Here is a 20,908-nt window from a genome sequence, read left to right on the forward strand (position 1 = left end):
CCAGGCCCCGCCCCTCCGACCCCGCCCCGCCAGCCCAGGCCCCGCCCCTCCGATCCCGCCCCGCCAGCCCAGGCCCCGCCCCTCCGACCTCGCCCTGCCAGCCCGAGCCCCGCCCCTCCGACCCCGCCCCGCCAGCCCAGGCCCCGCCCCGCCGATCCCGCCCCGCCAGCCCAGGCCCCGCCCCTCCGACCCCGCCCCGCCAGCCCAGGCCCCGCCCCTCCGACCTCGCCCTGCCAGCCCGAGCCCCGCCCCTCCGACCCCGCCCCGCCAGCCCAGGCCCCGCCCCTCGGACCCCGCCCCGCCAGCCCAGGCCCCGCCCCTCGGACCCCGCCCTGCCAGCCCATGCCCCGCCCCGCCCCCTCGGGTTCCGCGCCGGTAAGGCCCCGCCCACCTGCGGGGGGGAAATCCCCGCAGGCCCCGCCCCGCGCACGTGCCTGCCCAAGATCCAGCGCCCCGCCCCCTCGGCCACGTGGGGACCGTAGCGCGGAGGACTCACCTCCAACCACAAGAGCTCTCCACGCGGTCCCGCTGTGGGTTCAGCAGTCACCATCCAATCCCTACTACCGGAAAAGGCAGTAGGGAGGGAGGTGAGACCCCGCCGGCCCCGCCCGCGCGCGGCCCCGCCCTCCAACCCCGGCTGAGTCAGCGCCGGGAGCTCTCCCACTCTCCGGAAGCACGTGGGGGGGGCGCCGACGGGCGGGTGGGCCTGCGGGGGCGGGGCGTGTCCATCTGGGGGCGGGCCCTGGTGTGGGCGGGGCCGGTGGGCGGGGCCGATCCGATCCGGGCACCTGAGAGCCGCGGCCGAGCCCAGCCGCACCTGCCGGAGCGGAGCCGATGGCCCGCACCTGGGCAGCGCCGCTGTGGCCGCAGGAGCGATCTCGAGGGCTGCCGACGGGTTCTTAATTTAGGGTAAAACCCCGGCAGCACGGTAAGGAGACCTTGCGGGCTGGGGCCGGAAGCCGAGGGAAGGAAACGGCGCGGGCGCGGATGAAAGGCGGCTGGGGCGGCCACGCCCGGGCCCCTCCTGCCCCCTCCCCTCCTGTCCTCCCCCGACCCCTTCCTCCCCTGCCCCTCCTGCCTCCCGGCTCCTCCGGCCCCTCCTGTACCCCCCCCCGCCCTCCTGCCCCGCGGCCCCTCCTGCACCCCCCACCCTCCTGCCTCGTGGCCTCTCCTGCACCCCCCCCGCCCTCCTGCCCCCTCCTGCACCCCCCCGCCCTCCTGCCTCGTGGCCCCTACTGCACCCCCCCCGCCCTCCTGCCCCCTCCTGCACCCCCCCCGCCCTCCTGCCCCCTCCTGCACCCCCCCGCCCTCCTGCCCCCTCCTGCACCCCCCCCGCCCTCCTGCCCCCTCCTGCACCCCCCCGCCCTCCTGCCTCGTGGCCCCTACTGCACCCCCCCCCGCCCTCCTGCACCCCCCCCGCCCTCCTGCCTCGTGGCCCCTACTGCACCCCCCCCGCCCTCCTGCACCCCCCCCGCCCTCCTGCCTCGTGGCCTCTCCTGCACCCCCCCGCCCTCCTGCACCGCCCCCCCCCGCCCTCCTGCCCCAGGGCCCCTCCTGCACCCCCCTCCTGCCTCCCGGCCCCTCCTGCACCCCCCCCCCCGCCCTCCTGTCCCGTGGCCTCTCCTGCACCCCCCACCCTCCTGCCTCGTGGCCCCTCCTGCACCCCCCGCCCTCCTGCCTCCCCCCCCCCCTCCTGCCCCAGGGCCCCTCCTGCACCCCCCCCCTCTCCTGCCCCAGGGCCCCTCCTGCACCCCCCTCCTGCCTCCCGGCCCCTTCTGCACCCCCCCCCGCCCTCCTGTCCCGTGGCCTCTCCTGCACCCCCACCCTCCTGCCTCGTGGCCCCTCCTGCACCCCCCCACCCTCCTGCCTCGTGGCCTCTCCTGCACCCCCCCTCCTGCACCCCCCACCCTCCTGCCTCGTGGCCTCTCCTGCACCCCCCCTCCTGCACCCTCCCCGCCCTCCTGCCTTCCTCCCCCGCCCTCCTGCCTCCCCCCCTGCCCCAGGGCCCCTCCTGCTTCCCCCCTCCTGCCTCCCGGCCTCCCCTGCACCCCCTTCCTGCCTCCCGGCCCCTCCTGCACCCCCCCGCCCTCCTGCCCTGTGGCCTTCTGCACCCCCTACCCTCCTGCACTCCCCCTCCTGCCTCGTGGCCCCTCCTGCACCCCCCCAGCCCTCCTGCACCCCCCCTTCTGCCTCCCCCCCCCGCCCTCCTGCCCCAGGGCCCCTCCTGCACCCCCCCTCCCTGTGGCCCCTCCTGCACCCCCTCGCCCTCCTGCCCCGTGGCCCCTTCTGCACCCCCCCACCCTCGTGCACCCCCCCGCCCTCCTGCCTCCCGGCCCCTCCTGCACCCCCCCTGCCCTCCTGCACCCCCCCCCCCGCCCATCTGCCTCCCGGCCCCTCCTGCACCCCCCCTCCTGCCCCGCGGCCCCTCCTGCACCCCCCTCTCCTGCCCCGCGGCCCCTCCTGCACCCCCCCCCGCCCTCCTGCCCCGCGGCCCCTCCTGCACACACACACCCCCTCCTGCCCCGTGGCCCCTCCTGCCCCGTGGCCCCTCCTGCCCCCGCGGCAGACCTGGCGACTGGGCCGGAGTGCACTGGCCCCCTCTCGAGACCATCCGGGCACCACAGACGCACGTCTCCTGCCCCGGCCCTCCTCGCACTCCGGGCACACCTGTGCACGCGCCCTCCGGTGCGGGTGTGCCATCCTGGCATCCCGACTTCCCGGGGGGCTCGGAAGGAGCAGGTGGTGGAGGGGGCAGAGGAAAGATGGGGTCTGGGGGGGCAGAGGGGGAGAGGCTGGACCAAGGCACTGAGGGGGAGAGGCAGGGCGTGAAGAATGGGGACCAGCCATGCAGCTGTCCAGCTGTCCATTCGGGCTGACGGCCACCCCGTCAGGAACGAAACACCTAGCCTGAGCAACTCATTCCCTCACTTAACATTAGCACAAAGAAAAAGGAACATGTGTTTCCTCCTGCAGAACCTGGAGCTTGATCAGGACTCTCAGCTTTTGCACAAAGCTCATGGCTAGCGCTGTGCCATCTGGGCCAAACTTCCTTTCTGGCTTTTTTTTTTTTTTTTTTTTTTTGGCTAGGTAATTGGAGGTAAGTGTCTCAGATTTGTCTTCAGGATCCTCAGGTCTCAGCCTGCTTAGTAGCCAGGAGGCGGCAGGCACCCAGCTGGTACAGCTGTCCTTGCTTTTATGAACTTTACTTAATTGAAGAAAATAGTTACAAACTGTAAGCAACTGTGATGCTTATGGAGCCTATGGCAGTTCTGTGAATTTTACGCTTCAGAGGAGAATGGCAGCCAAAATTAAATGCTTTCTTGAGCCTTTAGTTTGGATATTCTGATCCAGACAGGTAGGTTTTATTTTTGGCTTATAAGCCAAGATGTTTTAATTTTCCCCCCTCAAGGTTAGCATTCTAATGCTTTGAGCTCCACTTACAGCTCCACTTCTAGCTCTTTGGTAGTTCACTAGAAATAAGAGTCTCATAGACTTTTCTGCCTGGGCTGGCTCTGAGACATAAACCTTAGCTCTCAGCTTCTTTAGTAGCTAGGGTTACAGTGAGCCACCTGGGCCTGGCTACTTTTTCCCACATTTTTATTAAGTTATATTTCCATACCTTCCAGATAGGCAGCTTTAGAAGCTATGACCCCATCTCCTGCAGCAGAGCCCAGGGTGGCTTTGTTGCTCTGCCAGTCCCTGTAGGCCATGCTGGGAGACAGGTGTTCCAGGTGCCAGGAATATCCTCCCAGCCCAACCGCCAGCTCTGGGTTCCTGAACTTGGCCTCCAAGCAGGGGCCAGGCCTCAGACGGTGTGGGCTCCACCACCAGGGCCATGCTGAGCCATGCTTTCGGGGATGTTGAGGGAGTTACAGCTGGGTCTGGAGCCTCCTCCAAAACACATGCTGATGGGCTGCATCCCTGTAGGGCTGAGAAGCAGAGGTGCTGGTGTCCAGGAAGAACGGTGAAAATCACACCAAGGCAGCAGGGCTGAGGGACATGAGACATTTTACCTTGACGGAGACAACGCTAAACCTCTTAAGAGTTTAAGAAAACAGAATCACACAAAAAGTCCCTGGTTTCCAGCCCTGGGTAGAGTAGCAGAAGAACCTGAGGAGACCTTTCAAAGCCTGAGTGACACCAAAAGGGACCTGTCCCCGTGGGCCTGGGGACTTCGTATAATACAGAGCTGTGAGGTCAGTGGCACAGAACTGCCCAGGCCCTCAAATTCAAGAAATGCTTTTCCGTGGCTGGGAAGGTGGCTCAGTGGAAGAGCGCTTGCCTTGCATGCATGAGGCCCTGGGTTCGATTCCTCAGCACCACATAAGCAAAAAGAAAAAAGCCAGAAGTGGCGCTGTGGCTCAAGTGGTAGAGCGCTTAGCCTTGAGCTGAAGAGCTGAGGGACAGTGCCCAGGCCCAGAGTTCAGGCCCCACGACCAGACCCCCCAAAAAAGAAATGCTTTTTCTCCATCGCACATGTGGTGTAATCTCATCAGCCTTTGTCCCTTCTTAATATCTAAATCTCAACTGTGAAAACTCAAAGCCAGCTCTCATATACACAGGAGCTTAATTTTAACTGTGTTTTGTCTTCCCTTCATTCCCTCCTCGTTCTCCCTCTTGTGCGCACTCTCTCTGAACTGGGGATCGAACCCAGGATGTTGCACTTGTCAGGCAAATGCTTTGCCACTGAGTTACATTCCAGCCCTGGAACTGAGAAAGGAAGGAACTGTAATTGAAGCAGCCTCAGTTTGTTTGAGGAACATCAGAAAGGTCCTCAGTGTGCTGGAGGAACATCAGAATCACATTTGAGTACTGAGCCAATTTGTGGCCACACCCAAACTTGGTTTACTCTGTCTCCTTGGTGTTTGTTGCTAGTTTGTCTAGCTTCGCCTTCTGGTGTGGTTTGATGCTAAGTGCGGCAGCTGGAGGCGGGTGGGAGGCAGGCAGCGAGTCAGGTAACTAACATCAACTCATTTCTCTAAATCACAGCCCTAACTTCTCTGTTTTCCACAAACTTGAGTCACCAGCCCTGTCCATTCCACAGAACATAGCTCTCTAATGACTTCTACACACAGCAGGCTGGCACTTGTATTTTGTTTGGATCCTTCTGGTAGTTGCCTAAAAACACAACATATGGTAAACGCCATTCTAGAGACGATCCTAGGAATTGCACAGCCCTTTCAGTTTGTGAATCACTCTGTGCACGTGTGTGTATGTGTGTGTGTGTGCGCGCGCGCACACACACACACACACACACACACACACACACTGCTCACAGGATGTTTAGGTGGTCCACAGATGGAGGAAGGAATCCAGGTTTCAATCCAGAGTCCGCACTAGTCCCTGAGCACGTTGTGACAGCACCAGAGCCTGACCCTGGCACACATGCCATGCATGTTGGATAGGTGGCGTGAGAAGCTACGGCCCCTTCTCCCACAGCAGAGCCCAGAGTGGCTTTGTTTGCTCTGCCTGTCGCTTTAGGCAATGCTGGAAGACACTTGTTATTAGTGCTAGGGATGGGGAACCTTGGGGTCCCCAGTGAGAGTCAGGGCTCAGTGAATGCCATTGGCTGTCTCCTTAACCTATACCAGTAACCTTGCCGGCCGCCTCAGGACCATTAGCTGCACATGCCCCCAGGTGGAGCCCAGGAGCCAGACCTCACAGGAACACCCAGGCTTTATCAGGGCCATCCCTGCTTTCTACAAAGAACACGTGCCCTGTAGTTAGCCTACCCAGCTCTGGCCCAAAGTTAGGCTCAGCTGGGGGGCCCGGGGCCCAGGCCCAGCTGCCCTCAGTGGACAGAAGCAGGCAGAGCTAGAGCGCCAGAAAGCAGCAGTGAGCTAGTCCACACCTGGGCTGGGCGCCCCACTGGAGCACCCCCATCCCCATGGCCGCAGCCCTTTGACCTAGCCACTAACTTGATCCCCTGCTCCCTTGGCTCTCCAGGCTCTTCTGGTGAGGGCGGGATAACATTCCTCACTGCTTAGAACCAGGTGACTCCTTTATCCACGATGGGCGGAAGGGCAGATGGATAGAGTCTCCCAGTACAGTGGAGGACTTGGAGAGGCTGCCCTGAACTCCCACTGATCTCCAGTATTGTTGTGGCTTTGCCGCATTTGGGAATAGAAACTTAAAATGATAGGTCTTGGGGGGCAAAGGAGGGTTTAGAATGGGAGGGAAGGAGGGTGAACAAATGCAATCATGCTCTCCAGTATGTATTATGTGGAAAGTGAACTTGTGGGCAGGAATGAGAGGGAAATGGGGAAAGCAAAGGAAGGGGTGACATTGTCCAAAGAGAAATGTACTCATCACCTGACATATGAAATGGTAACTCCTCTGTTAACTCCTTAATAATAACAATAAACTTATATTTTTAAAAATGGTGCATCTTAACTAGGCGCTGGTGGCTCATGCCTATAATACTAGCTACCCAGCAGGTTGAGATCTGAGGACCATTGTTTGAAACCAGCCTGCACAGGAAAGACTATGAAACTCTTATCTCCAATTAACCACCTCAAAAACCTGGACGTGGAGCTATGGCTCAAGTGGCAGAGTGGTAGCCTTGAGCACAAAAGCTCAGGGACAGCGCCCAGGCCCTGAGTTCAAGCCCCAGGACCAGCAAGCAAAAACGGTAGGTCTTGCAGGACACTGCTAGCTCACAGCTGTAATCCTAACTACTCAAGAGACTGGGATCTAAAGTTAGAAGTAGCCTGGGCAGGAAAAATCTGTGAGACTGTTATTGCCAGTTAAACAGCAAAAAAGACGGGAGTGGGTGTGGGTGTAGCTCAAGTAGCAGAGAGCTAGCCTTGAGTAGAAAAAGCCAAGGGAGAGCTTGAGCTCCCGAGTTCAAATTCCATTACTGGCACAAAGATAAATAACAAATAGATAGACTTTGTGGGAGCCCAAAAATCCAAGCTGTGAGAAATCTGCAAATCCATCAGTCCAGGCTCATTGGGAACTCAGAGTCCACTCTGCACTGTGTGGGAGCCCGAGGGTAGACTTAGGTTTATGCAAATTTAAGCTGTTCCTCATTTAGTTCTCCTTCCCAGAGTAAGAAGATCATCTACCACTTGTATACAAAATATTATCACTGTTGAAGTTTGTACCTTACTTTGCATACAACCAGTAAAACCTTGGTTAATGGAACCTTGGGATCTGTTGCTGGCATAGGTTCCTTGGTACTTCAAACCTCAGTTCCAGGTCCAGTCTCTGTTATTGTGTTGCTCCTGATCACAGCAGATTAAGGAGCACACAGCCGGTTACAACAAGGCATACATACACACACACACACACACATTATATAGGTGTATATATATATATATATATATATATATATATATATATATATATATATATATATATACACCTACATATATATAGCTTAAATGTGGGGGGGGGGCTTCTATATTTGATGAATAAGGAGCTAGCCAAGACAGAAGGCTTAGAGAAACAAAACAGAGTGTCTCCTAGAAAACAGAGGGCTAAGAGAACAAGGTTGAGAAAGCCTTTAATTTGCAAGTGGAAAAACAATGATTATTGCAGTCTATTGTTGAAAGTCTGACATTGAGTCTGGAAGGCAGGACTGAAAATAGGGTGTTCATACGTCCCGTGCTTTTGTTGTTGTTGGTTTGTTTTGTGCTAATCCTGAGGCTTGAACTCAGGGTCTAGGTGCTCTCTGTGAGCTTTTTTACTCAAGGCTAGCACTCTACCACTTGAACTCCACTTCTAGTTGTTTTGTTTTATGTCAGTCATGGGACCTGAACTCTGGGCCTGCGTGCTGTCCTTTAGCTCTTCAGCTCAAGGCAAGCACTCTACCACTGAGTCGCCTTCCCAGCCCCCGGGCTGCCTTTGAACGGAGATCCTCAGATCTCAGCCTCCTTAGTAGCTAGTATTACAGACTGACAGCGCCTGGCACTTTTAGCTTTTTGATGATTAATTGAAGAGATAAGAATCTCACAGACTTTTGTGCCTCTAGCTTTGAACCTCAATCTGCGTATTCCAGCCTCCCAAATTGTTAAGACTATAGATTAAGAATGGAACAAATCTGTACCAACATGAAGGTATATTAAGGAAAGATAGAGGGAAGGAGGGGGGGGAGGGAGAGAGAGGAGGAGGGAGGGGAGGAGGGAAGAAAGAGGCTTCTGGCACAGGTACAGTGCAGGAATGACCTGTGGGTCAGGGCCATGCTAGCCTGGTAGCCGGAAACGCTGCGTACCGCGGTACACAGGGGGAGTAGAGCTAGGAAAGGAGGTCAGAGGTGGGGGCACAGAGCTGGAGCTGGCCAGCTGTGGTGACACACCCTTATTGGTATCTGGGCACAGAGCCTTTGCTGGGAGCAGATCGTGCCAATCTTGTCACCCCAGGGTGAAATCTGATGCACGCTTAATTTCTAATTCACTTCCTTCTGAATTAAAATTATTCTTCAAAAGTGTCCAGGAATAATTTCACAGCAAGCCAGATGTCACCATTTTTCCATCCCATCCTCAGAACTGACGATCCTTGCTATGGATGCCCTTGCAAAGTCTACTATTCCAGTATCTGGCCGGCCGAGGGATCACAGAAAATAAATTTCCACACGCAGGATAACCAAAGAGTGGGCCGCAAACACCGCCAAGGAGAACGGTTCTGCTTTCCATAAACAATGTACTGTAAGTATCAACTGACTGTTTTCTAAACGTGATGAAAACAGCATGACTGGAACCCATTCTGTAGTTCTGTGTCAGAGGCAAATTCTGTAAAGCCCCTTAAGTCAGCTTGAGCACATACATACACACACATGCACACACCTACCCACATGCATACGATCATGTGCACATACATACATATACACACACATATACATATCTATGTATGCTCAATTTTTTTTTTTTGGTCCGGTTGAGGGGCCTGAACTCTGGGCCTGGGCGCTGTCCCTCAGCTCTTCAGCTCAAGGCGAGCGCTCTACAGCTTGAGCCACAGCGCCACTTCCGTTTTTTTTTTTTGCTTATGTGGTGCTGAGGAATCGAATCCAGGGCCTCATGCATGCAAGGCAAGCGCTCTACCACTGAGCCACCTTCCCAGCCCTGTATGCTCAATTTTTTTAATCATTTTTTTTTAATCAGAGTAGACAGTAGTGGTAGAGAAACAGGCTATGCTTTCAACAATGCTGCCTTGCTAACAGAATAGTCCACTGATTAGGAGTTAGAAAATACCCCGATTACTTCAATATGGAGCAGAAAGCGGCAATTTCAAGAGAACCGAGCCACACGGCTCTGTAATCCTGCCTACAAGATTGAACAGTCCAGGGAGATAGAATATTTCTTGCAATCAGAGTCATGAACTAAATCTATCCTGATAGCTGAAAGAATAACAAATTGAAAAAAGTAGGCTCCAAAAGTGATTGACAAGTGTCATTCACAGAACAGGACAGTGGACTTTGTAACACAATCTCCCGGGATCCTCACAGCAAGCAGGAAGAGATAAGGGATGGATTCAAAATGTGGGTGCCAAATACCTTGTCTGCTAGATTACCTGGTGTAAGAACAGACAGACACAACTGGAAAGGTGAGCAGCCTTCTAATCTGAGGTACAGAAATGCCTAAAATAGCATTCCTAAAATAATCAAGAGATGAAATTCCCTAAAGGAAAACAAAGACAGCCCAGCAAACACGAACCCCACGTGCCCACACCTGAATTCACCAGGGCTCCCCTTCACACGCAAGCCCCTTCAGCCCCAACAGAAGTCACCGGCACGAATGAGAGGAGGGCGCGGCGGGCGCACGGCGCCTTGGCCTCACCGGTTCCTAGGAACTGCGTGTCTTTGGAGAAGAAGTCATGCCGAGCACAGAAGCCTCACCTTTGTGAAAACGACAATCTTCGATGAACTTCACAGGGAGCCGAAGGACCAGGCAAGACTGGCAGTCTGGACAGGCATGTTTAGCTCGGGAGTGGAAATTCTGGAATAACTGGAGATCAAATAGCCACTCCTGACCACGTCACCTTCTGCCCTGCTCCTCGCTTGGGCAGCTGCCTTTGCCTAATGGAAGGGTGTGGCCTGCACCTGGGAAGATCTCCCAAGGGAGGCTTTCCTCTGACCACCGACCCAGCTTAAAGGCAGGCGCTGGGGTTAAACTGAAGCCCCCGCCCCAGACTTGAGCAGTGGCCAGTGCTAATGTGCTGTTGGACTTCACCGGGAAAGGCCATTGGAAACCCAACCTCAGGCCTACCCGCAGGTAGGGTCCCATGGCCACCAGACACCAGCTGTCCACCCCACCCCACAGTGGCAATCAACGCTGCCCCCAACACTGCCTGCCACTGCCCGCTTGGGAACGCCTGCTGTAGAGGGACCCATGCCCGTGTCCCCAGTGCCACGCTGCGGGGGACGCTGTCTCACCCACCAGTGCAGATGAGCCACGCCCCACAGACCCACCGCACGACTCCGTGGACACATCGGGTACTAGCCAGGCTAGCTGTCCCGAGCGGTGAGGAAGGAAGAAGTCAGCACTCGGGGGACAGCCCCGAGGGCCCTGGGGCGGGCTGGGAGCTGAGCTTTCAGAAGTCATGGGGCCCCACCAAGGCCAAGGGTCAAGTTGGTACCAGTGGGCTGGAAGAAAGCACGGGAGTGAGGAGGCGAGAGGACCACTGAGGAGGGGAGGCCGGTGATTCCTGCACACCCAGGGTGGAGTTGGGCAGGCGCTCAGGTTTGAACCCCCTGCTCTGCCGCTTCATTCTTGGGCATGCTGCCTGCTGTGCCAAACGGGGAGGGAGCATTCAGACAGGGCTGTGGAGGACTTCAGCGAGCAAGGCACCAGGTCTGGCAATGCAGACCCCAGAACAGCACGAGGGACCATCCCGTGGCTCTCGGTCCGTGAACGGAGGTCTAGAGCTTTTTCCCTCAGCATTAGGGACACTCACAGAGCGCCTCGCTGTCACTTGGAGGTAGCAGCTCTACTTGGAGCCCAGAATTTTGTGTTTTCGTATTGCTACCCTCAAAGCCAAGTTTCCTTTGCTTTTGGGTTTTGGACAAGGGTGTCCCGAATGGCTGTATGATATGTGTGCATCTAGACAAAGGCTGGAAGGAAATGCAGAATAAACAAAAGGCTACTTTGTGTAAGTCTCTTTGGAAGATCTTTAAATATCCTTAGACTGCTCATGACACTCAGGTTAAGGAACTTGAACTTACCCCCAGAAGCAGTACAGGATACTCCACAGAGGTTTAAACAGGGAGGAAAGGTTTTATTTGGGCAAAGCATCTGGAGGCTACAAACAAAAAGTTGAAAAAAAAATCACCCTTGTTATTCTTCTTCAAAAGTTTCTCAGCTGGGCTTCTTATTTATTCTTCCAGATGAGCTTGAGAATCTATTTGCTCATCTTTAAACCAACTTTCCCCATGAAGGGAGATTTTATTTGAATTTCATTATGTTTATAAATCATTCAGGGATTAACATTGTTTCAACCTTGAGTTTTCTTATTTAGGAGCAAGTATTGCTTACCCGACTTTTTAGTCTCGTCAGGAAATGTACCAGTTTTCTTCCTACAGGCCACTTTGGCCAGGGTTTTATCTTTTCTCGGCTACTAAGAAATCATTATGGTAGAATAACAACATACTTTTGATTTTTGTTTATTTTATTACAGCTTCTCTTACCAAGCTTTGAGGTTTCCACTGACTTTTCTGATTAGACATACGCAAAATCTCCACGCCCTCAGACACGCCCTGGGCCTCGGCTCCCGCTCCAGCCCCGGGACTCTCCACCCGCCTCTCCCAGCCTTCCCTCCTCACACGGGCATGATGAAGTCCCTGCGGCTCTGTGAGTAGCGCTTGTCCTGCAATAATTCAGGACAGAACTCAAGGTTGTTAGGCTTTATATAGCGTCTGAAATCGCCCGTCAGGTAGTCAGAGAATAGTGTCGTCAGACACCTGAAAGAGAGCAATTACAAGTCTCACAACAAGCCGCTCCTGCCACAGGCAGGATTCAGTTCGGGCCGGTAAATGACCAACAGGCAAAGCATGTTGGAGAAGAGTGATACTTGAGTATGTGGAGGGGTGTCATTACCAGAGTGCATGTGCCAGGGGAGTGGATGAGGTCACATGGTCCACGGCTGCCATGCCAGGCGGGAAAGGGCAGCCCCTCCCCCAGCAAGTTCCACGCTCTCTCTGCCTCGGTTTCCTTACCAGGAAAAGACTGGAGTGGCCATGGTACCTAGTTCACAGGGTTTGTAAGGACACAATAACTTGTTATTAATGATCATTACCTAGCTGGGTGCCACCAACTCATGCCTGTCAGTCCAGCCACTCAGAAGGCTGAGATGGTTTGAAGACAGCCCAGGAAGGAAAATCTATGAGACTGTCATCTCCAATTAACTAGCAAGAAGCTGGAAGTGGAGCTGTAGCCCAAGTGGTAGAGCGTTAGCCTTGAGCTGAAGAGCTGAGGGACAGTGCCTGGGCCCGGAGTTCAAGCCCCACAACCGACTGAAAAAAAAAAAAAAGAGTCAGATAATATGATGATGAAACCATGTTAAAAATCTCAAATAATTCATATTAAATGAAAAAAACCGGCCTGCCCTTTGGCTAGCAAAAGCAGCACATGGATGGATGGACATATAAGTTGGGGCCATCCAGGCAAAGTCCTGTAACCAGCCTGAAAAAGGATCCACATTCTGACACATGCTACAAAGCTTGAAGGCATGACCAAGCACCAGTACTGCACCGTGCAACTTGTATGTGATTTTGGAGTTTGAAGGCATGACCAAGCACCAGTACTGCACCATGCAACTTGTATGTGATCCTTGGAGTCTGTTTTTGCTTTTGTGGTACTAGGAACCCAGGGCCTCTCCTGCATTAAGCATGTGCTGAGCTACAGCCCTGGCCCAGATCCCTAGAGTGGTCAGATTCATAGACAGGGCAAGGCTGGGTGCCACAGGCTGGGGTGGTGATAGACAGAGTTAGTGTTTGATGGGGACATGGTGTCAGTTGTGCAAGATGAAAATACATGGAAGACAGTGAATTTTTGGTCATGTGTATTTCACTACAATCTAAATAACAATATATATGTAAAAACCAATGTACTCTTATGTATACAGTATCAGGACAAGAAGAGGAAAGCTAGCATAAGGTCCTTCCAGGAAACAACAGGTGGACAGTGCCAGTTCCACCAAACTCCACATGACATCAGCCACGCCACAGATTAGGAAATGTGCGTGGGGAGGAACAGTCACCTCTCAGCTGAAAAGCCATCTCCTGCCTACCTGCTCTCCACAGGGCCACCAGGAAAACGGTAACAATTAGGACTGGTAAGACTGTATTATTTGTTGATCTTTACTAACTTAAGGGCTGGGACTTAATTACTTAGCATGTGCAAAACTCTGGGATGATCCTTAGCATGGCAATTTTTTCGGGGGGTGGGGGAGAGGCCCTGGGCGCTGTCCCTCAGCTCTTCAGCTCAAGGCAAGTGCTCTACTACCTGAGCCACAGCACCACTTCCAGTTTTCTGTTGGTTTATTGGAGATTAGAGTTTCACGGCCATTCCTGCCTGGGCTGGCTTTGAACTACGATCCTCCAGTCTCAGCCTCTGGAGTAGCTAGGATGACAGGTGTGAGCCACTGGCACCTGGCTAGCATAGCAATTTTTTTAAAAGAGGAAAGAAAGGCAAACAGGAGTTGCCAATGTTGTTTGTATGATGAACATATGCTTGAGTCATTTTATCATGAGCTTTTACTGTCAGTCATATTTACAGAGACAGAAGAAAGGCAAGTGTTGGGGCTAGGCAGGGGTGGACAGGGTCAGAGTTTCAATTTAGGGTCATGAACAGTTCTGGAAGGTAGATGGTGATGTCTGCCCAGAAACGCGCAAGTTAGTTCCTCAGGATTGTACTCCTAAACATGGTCCAGAAGGGAAACTTACGGCAGTATAATAAAAAATAATCATGTTCAATCCCACTTCATGCCATCCTGTCCAACCATAGAAATGGTGTTTCTGCTGGATGCTGGTGATTCATGCCTGTAATTCTAGCCATTCAGGAGGGTAAGAGTCCATGAGACTCTTATCTCCAATTAACCACCAAAAAGCTGGAAGTGGAGGTGTGGCTTGGGGTAGAGTATCAGCCTTGAGTGAAAATGCGAAGGGACATTGCCCAGACCTTGTCAAGCCCCAATACTGGTACACACACAGGAAGAAAGAAAAAGGAAGAAAGAAGGAAAGAAAGAAAGGAAGGAAGGGAGAGAGAGAGAGAAAAGAAAAGGTGTTAATGACAAGACTGTAATGGAATGCAAAATGCTGTGCTAGTTCTGGGTGCTTACATTGCATTTACGCAAAAATAGACAGCACCAAGAAATGAAAGCTATGTGTCTTTATGTCATATATGAGGATGGAGACTTCTTTCCTGCAATTTTCTGACAGGCGTTCCATGAGTGCTACAATTAATTAATTAAATACTTTTGGGGAGACAGGGTCTTACTATGTAGCCCTGGTTAGCCTAGAACCTTCTATGTAGCCCAGGTCTGCCCTCAAATTCATGATCTTCCTGCTTCCACCTCTCAAGTGCTAAGGTTACAAGCTTGTGCTTTCTTCTAATTTTAAAAGACAAAAAAAACTAACACAAAGATCATTTTCCTCTATAATGCAATTTGAAAGGAAAGCCCTTGCTGTCTCTGTTCCTAACAGCTTTAGACCTAACCTGGGAACGGGCACACTGGTCTGGCAGGCACTGCCAGTTCCTTGTCTTGTGGGCGACGGAGCTTCCTGGCAGGCTGGTGACGCCAGGGGCCATTGTCAGAATAATATCTGAAACTATAAAACAAAACATAGCGCTGCAGAGGAAAGGGGTTGTTCTGAAACACATAATCACAGGCGAGCTTTAAATCCTGACACAGTGCACCAACCACAACGCAGTTCAGGAGAAAAGAGAAAGCCCAGCAGTTATTTGAATGCAAGTGAACAGGTGTGGGGTGACCGACTGAAAAGCTGGGGGGTCACAGGATTGCAGGGACAGGCTAGGGACAAAGGCGGGGGGGGGGAGGGGGAGGGCGCCGGGCCTCTGAATAAGGTCTCAGGCAGGACTCGATGAGGGTGGTATGGAAACTGCTAGAAATAGAACCAAGAGCTTCTGCCACGGTGTATAGATTGGATGCTGCGTGATGCTCACCAAAAAAGGAAGCAGAAATGGTCAGGGGAGCTGGGCGGCTGGCTTGCCTCTCGGGCGCCCTCTAGTGCCCGGCTAGCAGAGCCCAGAGTCTCAGCCGGGCACTTGCCATTGCTGGGAGCTCTGGCCTGGATACCCTAGGGCCAGAGGAGGAATGGAGGCTTTGGAGCCCAGGTAACTGCTCCATAACCTGCAGGTCTCAAGAACGCATCGAGTCTCCAGAGCGTATGTCTCCTGCAATACCGAGAGTGGGACACAAGCCAGCCATCAACCCAAGTGTGTGCCATGATCTGTGGCGAGACAAGCCCCCAGCCCCTCTAACAACCCCCGGATGGCCCCCATGGAGGAAGGCAGAGCCTCTCTTCCTGTGTGGTTTCCGGGGTCTCTGGAATCTGTTCAAAGGCCTGGAAGGAATTCTCAAACCAAGATTAAAAAGCTTGATGAAGCCAGGCCACTTGCTCATATCTGTAATCCTAGCTACTCAAGAGGCTCTGAGGATCATGGTTCAAAGCCACCCCAAGCAGGAAAGTCCATAAGACTCTTATCTCCAATGAGCCATCAAAAAAAGCTGGAGGTATGGCTCAAGTAGTAGAGTGCCAACCTTGAGGGGAAAAACTAAGGTAGAGCATGAGGCCCTGAGTTCAAGCCCCAGCACTGGTACAACACACACAAAATAAGATTACATGCTTGATTATTGATTAGAGTCCATTTATTTTTATTTTTCATTTTAATTCATTTGTGGTTTCAAACTTGCAATCCTCCTGCTTCAGCTAGGATCCTAAATGCTAGGATATCAGACACTATGAAGTTGTGGTTTTTTTTTTTTTTTTTGCTGGTCCTGGGGCTTGAACTCAGGACCTAGATGCTGTCTCTGAGCCTTTGTGCTCTACCACTTGAGCCACACTGCCACTTCTGGATTTTCCTGAGTAGTTTATTGGTGATAGGAGTCTCATGGACTTTATTGCCTGGGCTGGCTTTGAACTGCGATCCTCAAATCTCAGCCTCCTGAGTAGCTACGATGACAGGAGTGAGCCACTGATGCCTGGCTCAGTTATTTTTTTAAAGCAAAAATAATAATGCAAGCGAACTCCTTACTACATAGCTCAGAAAATTAACTTGCACTGCAAATAGTGCCTGGCCAGTAATCTCATGTCTGTTTATCATAGTATCACTCCTTGCGCATGCTGCAAATAAACAGCACAGAGCTGTGCTTTAGCACTGTGCTCCACCAAGCAGGGGTTCTCTGGTGGGCAGAGCCCTATCCCATAATGCTTTCTGGGTGTCTCAGCATGACTGCTTTCTTTTTTTCTTTTTTCTTTTTGTCAGTCATGGGGCTTGAACTCAGGGCCTGGCACTGTCCCTGAGCTTTTGTGCTTAAGGCTACTGCTCTACCACTTTGAGCCACAGCTCTATTTCTGGTTATCTGGTGGTTAACTAGATATAAGAGCCTGATGGCATTTCTTGCCTGGGCTGGCTTCAAACATGGATCCTGAGGTCTCAGCCTCTGAGTAGCTAGGATTTCAGGTGTGAGCTGCTGCCTGGGCTGGCTTTGAACCCAGATCCTGAGGTCTCAGCCTCCTGAGTGCTAGGATTTCAGGTGTGAGCTGCTGCTGGGCTGGCTTTGAACCCGGATCCTGCGGTCTCAGCCTCCTGAGCGCTAGGATTTCAGGTGTGAGCTGCTGGTGCCTGGTTGCACCACTGTTTTCATCGTGACCTCCGTGGCACTGGTCAGTATTTCTAACCCTGACTCCTCTGAGCTTTGGCACCTGCTGTCCGGAAGTCACAGGTATTCTCAGACCTCAGAGACCCCGCCTAGCCCCTGCCACCCCCAGGGTCTGCCTCCGGCACTTCCCTTCCCAACTAGCACCACCCTAAAGGTTTTATTAGACTTTCGTCTCTCAGGCAGTCTTTCTTGTGCTGTAACCAGAATAAACTTATTCATTCATTCATTCAATCAGCAATGCCTGTGATGGCCAACCAGGGGTCAGACTACCTGCCAACTTCCAATGTAATAAGGAATGAGTTCAGAGGGCAGCTTGGCATCGAGCAGTGGCCAGGGACGTGCTGATGGCTGGGATAAACACACGGCATGAGATTCAAGGACCCCACACCATGCGGGCTGGGCAGGCAGGCACCAGACAGATTTGCACCTTCTGGGGCAGAGGGGAACAGCGAAACTCTGCGCCCCGAGTCCTCTCTGTGGGCCTGGAGAAGTGGGCACAGCCCACACTCCTCCCGGGTATCTGCTGAGCTCCCCTGGCCGGGGCCAAGCAGGGCTCTGCCACTTCCTGCCCACGCTGGTGCCACAAAGCTGGCAGGGACTCAGGGAGAGGGAGTCGCAAGCTTCTCGTGCTCACAATAATTCCTCAAGATCCAAAAGTACTTGAAATAAAAGGAGGCCCAACCCCTAGCTGAAGACCTTGGCTAACAGATTTCTGGCAGAGTTTTATTTACTATCAAGATGAGAGAATTCCTTTACAGGTTAATACAGTGAATGATTAATATACAGTGTGTCCACGAATCTACCTTTAATCCAAAACATCTGGACACACTCCCTGTGTTGTAAAACACTTGCGGCATGTTTTATGACAGCTACTGATTAAAGACACCGAAAGTCTGTATTTTATGGCTGACCTACAGCAATTCTTGAAAACACAAGATGATTCAAGTGAAGAGATTACGCTTGGAGTAAAATATAAAGGAAGACAAAAATAGATAGCATCCAACTTATTTCAGAAAATACTAGTGAAGATATTCCCAGAATAATCGGAAGGAAACCAAAATTAAGGAAAAAGTCCAGTATTCTCTCGAGGACAACACAAATCTTCTGTTACAGAGGTACAGAGAATTTGCCATTTTTTTTTCTGCCCTAGAGTTTTGACTTCAAGGCCTCACACTTGCTAGGCAGGTGCATTTCTAGTGGGCCAAGCCACCAGCTGGTTTTTGTACTGGTTACTTTTCAGATAGGATCTTACTTTTTGCCCGCGTGTGTACCTGGGCCAGTTCTTCTGATTTATGCTTTCCTTTGTAGCTGAGATGACAGGCATGTGCCACCACGCCCAGCTTCTTCAAAAACGGAATACCAGTTTTGCCAGAACTGGCTTGGAACCTTGATCCTCTTGATCTTGACCTCCATGTGGCTGGGGAGGACAGACCTAGGCCACAGTGTTGAGCAAATGGTTGAAATGGGATCTCTCTCAATGTTTTGCCTGGGTTAGCCTCAAATCTCCATCCTCCCAATCTGAGCCTCCCAAGGAGCCAGGATTATAGACATGAGCCATCAGTGCTTGGTTCCTGCTATTCATTTTGAACCAGTAGACAAATCATATGAGAAACGTACTATTTCCAATCTTTGGCTTCCAGTCAGCCTTTAACTTGTCAAATGTTAAATCTTCCTTGGGCAGAAACCGAAAGCTCTGCTTTGTAACTACCTTATTTCTCACCTTAGTTCGGAGCGATAAATCACCCACGCACAGTGACACATTGTCTGCAGAAGGGGCTGAGGACGCCATCCCCAAACATGCCAGATTGGTAGCTGGATTACTTCTGCCTGGCGTCATGTGGAGACGCTACTTCTTTCCCTCACGCAGCCAGCCAGAGTCTCCTGTGAGAGGTGTCCAGGCTGGAACCTCATGGGTCCTGATCTCACACCTGCCTACGTCTCTTAGAAATACCCCGAGAATTTACCACCCCAGTCCAGACATCCTCTTGACTGAAGATTTGGAAGGCGGATAGCAGGATGGCGGCCGTGGGTGGATCTCCAGGAGCACCGCCAGCCGGGGCTCTCTGGAAGAGGCGGCTGGGAGCTGGATGCACCAGGGCCTATGGAAGTCTAGTCTTCAGGGGGAAAAGAGGATTTCAGTTCACGGATACCATTGCTGCTTTAGTCAATCGTGGCTAAAGTCAGAGACAAAAGATCAAGAGGAATATGGAGGTGAAGATGAGCTGGGTTTCCAGGGTATGAAATCGCAGATACAAACAGCTTTACTGGAGCAAGGATTACACATTTAAAGTCTATATATATCCTAACAGCTGTTTTATTATTATTTTTTGTTCCAGTCCTGTGGCTTGAACCCAGGGCCTGGGCGCTATCCCTGAACTCAAGGCTGGTGCTCTACCACTTTCGAGCCACAGCTCCACTTTGGACATTTTGGTGGTTAATTGGAGAAGGGTCTCACAGACTTTCCTACCCAGGCTGGCTTTGAACTCTTAAAAGCCCAGATCTTAGCCTCCTGAGTAGCTAGGCTCACAGGCGTGAGCCACCGGTGCTGGGCAGTGTCAGGAAGCGTTACTGGAGCGAGCAAAACTGCAGCGTGCCAGTGGGCGCGAGCTTTGGACAGGGCCGTGTTTGGCCGGCAGTCTTCCTAGGCTTTGCTAAGTGTCTTGTGTGGAAAATTCCGTCACCTTTTTAACCAAACATTTCAATAAAAGGAAAATTCCTTCCCATGAGATAGAAGTGACGTCCTCCACTCTGCTGTGCCCAGACTTGAACAGATCTCAAGGAAAGGTGACATGCGCTGCTTTCACACAGGACTGCGACGCTGAAGTACCTCTGCCTAAGTCGCTGTCCGCCAGGAAAAGCTTTTACTAAAATACTGAACGCTGTGTTTTTATCAAGTCTAACAAAAGCAGCAAACATCGAAACAAGGAGAAGAAGTCTCAGGCTATGGAACAGCGGAAAAGCACTAAGGAGACGTGCCCAGAATGTCCGGTTACACCTTCAACGTGACTGACTCAGAGGGGTGCTTCAGAAGGAAACACGTGTGTGCACACGCGTGTGCCCGTGCCTGGACAGGTGGGAGATGAGAGGTGCTGCTAACGGCCCCAGCCTTTGGCTAGCCACCCAGAGCGGGGAGACCTTTGCCCTCCAGTCCCCCCCCCCCCCCCCCCCCCCCCCCCCCCCCCCCCGCTTCCCTGGGCAGCCCCGCCCCCACCTCTCTTGGTTGTATATGGCAAACAAAAGGCTGGAATAACACAACACTCACCTTCTCCCTGCTTCAGCTCTGACTCAAACCTCTCTGACTGAGTGCACCCACCCAACAGTACCCACTGCGCTGGGTGCAGTGCCACCCGCCCGTGATCTTAGCCACGAGGGAGGCAAAGAGAGAGGTATTGTAGTTCGGGATCAGCAAGGGCAGAGAAGTTCTCACGACTCCATCTCACTGATGGCTGGGCATAGTAGCACATGCCTGCTGCACCAGCTCCTCAGGGAACACCGTGCGGGGATGGGGCAGCTGCCTGCTAGAAACAGAGACGCTGCTTTGAAAACGCAGTGGGGGCTGGAGGCGTGGCTCAAGCGGTACAGCCCCCTGGCCAGCCCTAGCCCCAGCTCAATACTGGTCCCACCTCCACCCCAAAAAGGAAACAAGATTGGGACAGGATGGTGCCTTCCGGGCCCAGTGCGGCCGGCGCTGGAGCGCTCTCATGACATGGCCCAGCCCCAGCCACAACCACCCCGGTCAGGCGGGACACAGCGGCCACGGCCACCCAGAGCTCACGAGACCCTCATTCACTCTTTGCACAGGGACCACGGGGGTCACGACAACGGCTGCTGTGGGAACCAGAAGGTTCCACCGCTGTCTTTGGAGGCAACGCACAGTGCTCTGGGAGGAGAGCTGGGGCAAGAGACCACAATGTCCACCGCCGCCTCCGCCCTGCGCCCCCTCGGCCCTGCGCCGCCTCGGCCCTGCGCCGCCTCGGCCCTGCGCCCCCTCCGCCCTGCGCCGCCTCGGCCCTGCGCCCCCTCGGCCCTGCGCCCTGCGCCCCGCGCCGCCTCCGCCCTGCGCCCTGCG

General features: G+C 53.5%; 1 protein-coding gene and 1 long non-coding RNA gene across 17 annotated transcripts in view; one reads left to right on the forward strand and one right to left on the reverse strand.

The window, feature by feature from the left end:
• The window catches only part of Lrrfip1 (LRR binding FLII interacting protein 1), a 119,449-nt gene that overhangs the window by 73,171 nt on the left and 25,370 nt on the right, over positions 1-20,908 (reverse strand). The gene's annotated exons all lie outside the window — the stretch shown is intronic.
• On the forward strand, positions 808-19,987 carry LOC138819126 (uncharacterized). Its single transcript, XR_011369325.1, has 5 exons — positions 808-928; positions 8,488-8,648; positions 11,614-11,786; positions 13,060-13,269; positions 18,148-19,987. It is a non-coding gene; the product is annotated as an uncharacterized lncRNA (long non-coding RNA).

This window comes from Dipodomys merriami, unplaced genomic scaffold (genome assembly GCF_024711535.1).
Source record: "Dipodomys merriami isolate MVZ:Mamm:240054 unplaced genomic scaffold, mDipMer1.0.p SCAF_1, whole genome shotgun sequence".
Lineage (NCBI taxonomy): Eukaryota > Metazoa > Chordata > Mammalia > Rodentia > Heteromyidae > Dipodomys > Dipodomys merriami.